Below are 7310 nucleotides of genomic sequence, written 5' to 3' on the forward strand. Positions count from 1 at the left end.
TATGTGATGCAAAACCTCACATACTTATCTACTATGGAGGCATAAAAATAATTTTTAGGATGAGTATTTCCCTGTTTGTATATCATAAAGATGAAAAGCATAAAAATATATTGATCCAGTTAAAAAGATAAATAGGCATAAGAAAGTTCTAGACTCCCAAGGCTTAGAGGTTTATTACTAATGATTAATCGGTTCCACAAGCTTTGTTGTCTATTTGATCTTCAGAGGCTTTCAAGGGATCAAGATGAATTAACAGGCAGAAGGACATCCTGTCCCCTATTAGAGTACTGTCTACATCAGGCAACTGATGTTTTTGACAGCAAGTACCCACGACACTCTAGGAGGATCAGTATGCCATCACTGCCTCTCAGCAATCTCATCAGACTATGTCAACATCCAGCTTGGGGGAGAGCATCCCCCGTATACCGAGCTAAGTATCTCTTACTTACTCATCTATTTATTCCTAGTGCGTTATGAGAAGATAAAAAGATGAATAACCTTAGAAACCTAATAAATAATTTTATCTTTCATAATTAATTTTGCTAGATATGGAGATATCTTAATGTATCTGTTCAAATGTACCTCTAGAATAAACTCTTGTATGGAGATGATGAATAGTTGTTCTGCTGTAATTCCTTGCAAGTATCTAGTTTTCAACTTGTACTCTCCAGAGTTTTAGACACAACTGTTTAGACTTAAGATTTTGCTGTGAGCCAAAAACTTGTGGGTTGCTTGATCTAAGTCTAGGTAGTAGACGGATATGTTATGGGAAAGTTTTGAGCTGCTATCAATCTTGCTGCTAGAGATGCTAGAGTTCTGGAGTATTTTATTTTGAAAATATTAAACTGCTACATGATGAGTTCCTTTGTGATGAGAGTTTTTAATTCCTACTACAGCCAAATACTCATGCTTGCTAGATTAGGAAAACCTCCACTTATATTTCAACCTATAAGCATTGGGGATAGTTAAGTTGTGTAGACTCTAAGGAACTAGTCATACAGTTAAAGTCAATATTTTATGCTCTCCATCCATTGATCTTAGCTACTTCTATCCTCAGAAGTATGCAACCACTTACATGCACCACATTCACTATTTGCTACTTCTGTTCCTAGAAGTACCACCCACATATACGCACTACACTTTGTGCTGTTTATATCCAAGAGACACGCACTTATGCTGCTCCTACCCTAGGAGTACGCATTCCTTCATCCATCTATATACATTCCACATCAACTTAGAAAATGTTCTACTCCTACACTGGGAGAGAATACCCAAAAATATCCAATGCTATTATGTCTATTTCTACTTATCCAATAAAGCTCTAGTTATTTCAGTTGATACTCCCTTCTATTATTAGTGCATTAAAAGTGTTGGCTGATCTCTAGAAAAAATGAGAAAAGAAAGAAAGAGGACAAAAGTCCCAATTCAAAAGAAAAGAAAGACAGCCAAGTCCTTATTCTCAGATTAGGGAGGTATATTATCCCCAAGGAGCAATGGTAGAATTAGATATTCACCATCAGTTATCACCCTCACCATTAATACCCTAATTCTTATCATTCACTGACATACACATATGACTTGATTGTATAATTAGTTTCTCTGGATCCACGGTTTAACTATCCAATACATGTAAGTAGGTTTGAATTGTCTTTCCCACCTATGAGCTCCACATAAGCCAATTAGAAGTAGGGTGAGACAGAGAAGGCATACTCACTAGCCTTGGAGAGGATCCAAAAAATACCACATATGAGAGACTGGAAAATGTCATATAAGGAATCTCTATGTTTTAAAATCTTGAAAAAATTCTAGAATGATAGTTGATCAAAGAGTAAGTAACATAGTGCTCGACTTAACTGTTCTGTCTTTCAATTGCCCAAGACCTAAGTGATAGCTATAAGCTCCATAGTGAAAGGTAATATGTGTGAGTCTTGAGTTAGAATAGTTTACTCTAATCTGGAGGAGAGTTCTTGTTTGAACACTTGTGTACTTGTGAGGCGTGAAAGTATTGTAGCAACTCCTGATCCATCCCTGAGTCTATCTTTGCTCAGGGACGAGCAAAAGGTAAGCTTGGGGGAGTTTGTTGAGGGTAGATAAGTACTCTTTTTAATCATCAACATAGCATGAGAAAGGATTAAAATCAGAATACTATCTAGATATAGGGGTTATCACTAACAGAATTCCACAAGTTTTGGTGATTGTCTATTTCTACAGGGGGTTATCGGAATAATAATAAAATGAGGTCCATATGTCAGATTTACATAGAGAGAATACGTGAAAAGACAACTCAAGAATACTCCAGAAAGCTCGAGAAGACACCACTTGAAAGGTTGGGCCCAACTGCCATAGGGCAGGGGTGGGTGAAAGCCCTAGTTTGGTTTTGGATAATTGATGAAACTCTAGTACTAACCTCTATACTAAGTGTGTGTAGAGTTAATGAGGTTGGTACATGCCAAGTGATGAAGCAAGTAATGATCATGGTGATGATGGTGATGACCACAAGGTGATCAAGTGCTCAACTTGGAAAAAAAGAAAGAGAAAAACAAAACCCTTTGGAGATCAAGGCAAAGGTATTGCTTAGGGTTTTGGTTTTGGTGATCAAGACACCATAGAGGGTGTGATGACATTTCGGATAGACAGCCGTACTATTAAGAGGGGTAATCTCGTTGTGAAAACGGTTGTCTAAGTGCCACTAGGTGATTGGATTCCTTGCATATGCATTAGGACCTAGTGAACTAATTAATTAACCCCTGAAAATGTTTTTGAAATATGCTGACACACATGCCACTACTAATTTTTGACCCAATGGCACCGGCCAAATATAGATGTAATAGGGCAATAGTGGGTGCAATTGCTAGGTATGGCATCAGTTTTGTGTTTGTTGCGAACTGATGCAATATACCTTGATGCAATAGGCTATCGCATCAGCTCAGTTGACTGATGCAAGAGGCCTCTTATTGCATCGCCCAGCTGTCAGCTCTTGCATCGGTTAAAGTTGATGCAACGTGGGTTTCGCATCAAAATTGTGTTGATGCAGAATATGTATTGCATCGGTCCTTTATGTTTTTTTTGCACCACGATAGAGTTGTTGCAAAAGGTTATAGCATCAACATGATTTTGATGCAACACATCGTAAAAGGGTGATGCAATAAGATTGACCAATTGCATCAGCTATAGGCTGGTGCAATTGCATATTTGCATCGACTTAGTATTGGTGCAATACATATAGTCGAGTTGGTGCTATAGGAATCACCTATTGCATCAAAAAGTGTTTGTTGCAAACATGATTATTACATCGACATTAATTTCAGTGTAATAACATCCTATTGCATCACATCATGGTTGATGCAACAATAATTTTTTTGCATCAGCGCTTGGTTTGATGCAATCATATATTACATCGACATCATTATTATTGCATCAGAATATAGGGTTCCTCAGAAAATCATAAAATGACAACAGGCAAAGGAACAAAATGGCATTCATATTAATAACTTTGGTCATCCAGATTCAAGGTCTTGAAAAATATTTGAAAGGGCTACCTAAGTTACAAAGTTGGAACTAGATAGTGAATCACTAAGTGATACAAATGGAAAAATGTGGATGACCACGCACATCCGTAGGATTTCTTCGCTGCAGTAGTAAGCCGCTCCTTCAGGTTCATCTTGCTCCAAAGAGTTGTAAGTATCACTGTTGTAAAAAAGTAACAAATTGACACACATTAGAAATACATCAGCTGGCAACCAAATTGAAGCACTACTAAAGAAGAACATTGATCCTTTATAGTCATAAAAACATAAAGATCTCATACCTTTCATGCTTTCTTTTTCAGTTCTCTTTTTTTTGCAGCATTTCTAAGTGTCTCTGGTGAAATAAATTTAGGTGTTGCATTATTGGTATTTTCAACTTGATTTGAAATATATTTGTTGGCAGCGCCACGGGTGAAGCGAGTATTTTCGCCTGTGTTTTGTGTTTTCATTTGTCTCTCTGAATTGGCCTGCAAAAAATAGGAGAATTGGAGGCTTTGTAAGAATATTTTTATTGCATCATGTTTAACTGCTTTGAACCTAAGCTAAATACGATGTGAAAAACTAGAGGGGCCAAAAGGTTTAAAAGTCCTTTAATGCTATGTGTGATTCAAATGTTAAGCAAACAATGATAGCAGGTGGTCTTAATTCATGAATTTTCAGGACAAACGAGACCTTGAAGCTGACTCCTACTTTTGTGTAGACCTCATGGACAGATACTATCATTCTCTTACTTGATCCAGAAACCAAGTTTATCCAGAAACCAAATATATTAACATGAACTATTTATATATCCAAAACCAGTAGTCATGCACAACCTGGTTCATTACTTGATCCAGAAACCAAGTTTATGTAAGATGAAGCCGCTATAGAATTTTCAAAGAATCATTAACCAACTTGTAGGCAGTAGGTAAAAGCATAATGAACATGTGACACATTCATATCTCAGATGTTACCTTGTCAATATTTTTTCCTGCCTGGTTGGTAGTGGGAACAACACTGGGTTCAAGGGAAGCACTATTTTTTGTTGCTGGTGCTAATTCAATCCGTGCCTGCATATTAAGCAAAAATATTAATTTGTTCACCACATTTTTGTAACCAGGAACTGTTCCTGTTACCAAAACATCACTATCGTGCAGCCCAGTGCATGAATTGGTGCACTTGCCAAGGTTATGCATGATAAAACAATTATATGAATTTGAATGCAGTAAATAAATACTAAATAACACTCATATGCAGACAAGTTCATCCCTTGTTTCACTTACCTGTCGGAGTGTTGTTCTTCTTGAGTGGTACTGTGACCAATAGTAGCTTGAGTAGAATCTAAATTTGCTGATGCACCTGCAGTTTGATTCATAGTCTGCAAAATTTTTAAGGAAAAAACTGATATTACCTCTTGATTAAATGTATGTATCCATTTAATTTTAGGTGACTCAGTTCACAAATTTACCTGTCTTAACTGTGCATCTTCATTGTTAGTATGTTGATTATCAGTAGAAGTAACATTAGTAATCATTTGCTCAGTTTGAGTGGTGCTTAATGAGGTAGCAGCATTCTGGTAGTGGAGGTAAACAAGATGAACTTTAGCACTCAACCGTTAGACATTATTTAAAATAATGTTCATGCTCGCAATTAAGAAGTATAAAGTTGTATTACCATAACTGGTGTTTGGCTGTGTTGTGCCATTAGTGAAAGAAACTCTTGCCTTAGTTCCTGTCTTGTATTGTCTAGTTGTTGTTGTAGCTGCAATATTTTCTCCTTGTCACTCTCCCTCTCAGCAGCTTGAATCTTAAGTTGTTCTCTAAGCTGATCGACTTCTTCTTTTGTCTCATTATTTTTTTGTTGTGATGCTGCTGCTAATGCATCTGCACGAGCTTGCTCCTCAATTCTTAGTTTCATCAATTCACTTCTGGTTGGATACTTCACCAAGTATCCCTTCCTAGGTCCTTTATTGCTCTTGCATCCAGTTGTTTCCTTGTATGTTTGGCGAAGAATGTTACTTTCGTCTTGTTTTGAAACCATGCAAGCACTAGACTCAGTTCTCTCTGTGATTTTGGACCATGTCTTTTCCTAATTTAAGATCACAAATATTGCTATCAGTATTGGTTGGCCTAAGAACTTATATACATTAATTAATTACCAAAGTATTTCTTACAAATATTTGTTGAGCAGCATCAGAACACCATCGGCCGTCCTTGTTGCGTGTACTCTTCCAAAGTGCTAAATCATTTGGCTCCTCACCAGTCTCTTCATCCCTCTAAGGTGAAAGAATACAACGATCAATAAATTTGTAAGAAATTAGAAGGTAAACAATAAGTTTGTTATCATTACCTGCTCATAACTAACTTGTGAAAATGGTTTTGATCCTGTAAGATGTAGCGCCTGTCGTTTCTGGGAATTGGAAGTATTTTTCTTGCTCATTCTCTAGGTCAAAAACATATTTTAGTTGCATGCTCTTGACATAGATATAATTTAGCAATCAAGAAAAATGAAAGAAGTTTGTAACCTGAAATTTTTCAGTTCCAAAATACAACACCAAGTAGTGCCACTCAACAATATCCAGTTCTTCTGGCTTATGTCTCATTCTTTGATCATAGCTTTTGTAAGCCAAGTATGTGGAACTCAAGGTACCTCTCCATCCTCTATATCTGGTTTGGGCAACATTCCATATTCTTTCCTTCGATTCAGGATTGTCTGGAAGATCCCACGTAGCCGGTAGACAAGGGTTACCTATTAGTGTGTAATGTTTAGCTATTACCTAAAAATAGTATGTCATTTGTACGAACACAAGGTTTACATACCAGTATATCTTCTGCTATTTTATTTTTAACACAGGCCTGGACATCTCCCCACTTTGTAACTCTAATTACTGGAGTCCTCCTTCTTGTGAACAGAACTACTTCGTCAATAAATGTGCGAAAGTTAACCCCTATAGGACCTCCGTGCTTGGATGAAAATTCAATACTAAGTTTGTGGTTGGCTAGTTTAATTCTCTTCGTAGTTCCTGTAAAACCTTTTATGGTTCTTCGTCCAATCTTTCTCTTGTCGGCAAGCCCTTATGAACAAACATGTTATAAAATTATACATAGGAACTTATTTAAAAATGTACAAATGTGATATGAGAATTTTGTAGTATAAATACCTTTAAGACAGGGCTTTGGACTTCGGGCATGGGATGGCATAGGTGTTGGTGTTTCGCTTGCATCGTCATTTTCATCTGGTTGAACGGATTCATCATCGAGATATGCATCTACACATTGTGTAATGTAAGAATGAACAAAAGAAATGTTATTACAAATATCTTGAAGAAGGCCTTCCCGCTTTAACCATTCTGTATATGTTGCAATATCGTAATGAGGTCAGTAAACATATTGACATGTAATTTTTATTATTACCTGGGTTGTTTACATCTTGTGGAAGCTCCCTAAGCCACACCTTGTATGCATCAAGATCTTGCATCTGAAAATCTTGTTCAGAAACACTAGAATGTCTACGTGGCTTCATGGGTGTTATTTCATATTCTATATCCTCTTCTTCCTGGTACTTGCTAATTACAAATCTGATTTCCCTCTCTTCTACAAAATGTTGAAGCATATCTACTGCATCTTGTTCAAAATCTATAAGCTTTAGGAAAGCTGCAGCTGTGCCACATCTCTTCTTGTAGTATAGGAAATCCCTAGACGAATAACCCATCCTTGCTTTGAAAGAGATCAAATTCAGGTATGTATTTTTTTCCTCCCTAATATTCAAGGTGACACATTTACCCTCCCTTGGTCTCCCAATGCA

The 7310-nt window shown here is 36.9% G+C and overlaps 1 long non-coding RNA gene across 1 annotated transcript; it reads right to left on the minus strand.

Moving 5' to 3' along the window:
- LOC110432415 lies at window positions 3480-4556 on the minus strand. Its single transcript, XR_002449870.1, has 3 exons — window positions 4481-4556; window positions 3809-3994; window positions 3480-3687 (listed from the first exon to the last, which is right to left on the minus strand). It is a non-coding gene; the product is annotated as an uncharacterized LOC110432415 (long non-coding RNA).

This window comes from Sorghum bicolor, chromosome 2 (genome assembly GCF_000003195.3).
Source record: "Sorghum bicolor cultivar BTx623 chromosome 2, Sorghum_bicolor_NCBIv3, whole genome shotgun sequence".
NCBI lineage: Eukaryota > Viridiplantae > Streptophyta > Magnoliopsida > Poales > Poaceae > Sorghum > Sorghum bicolor.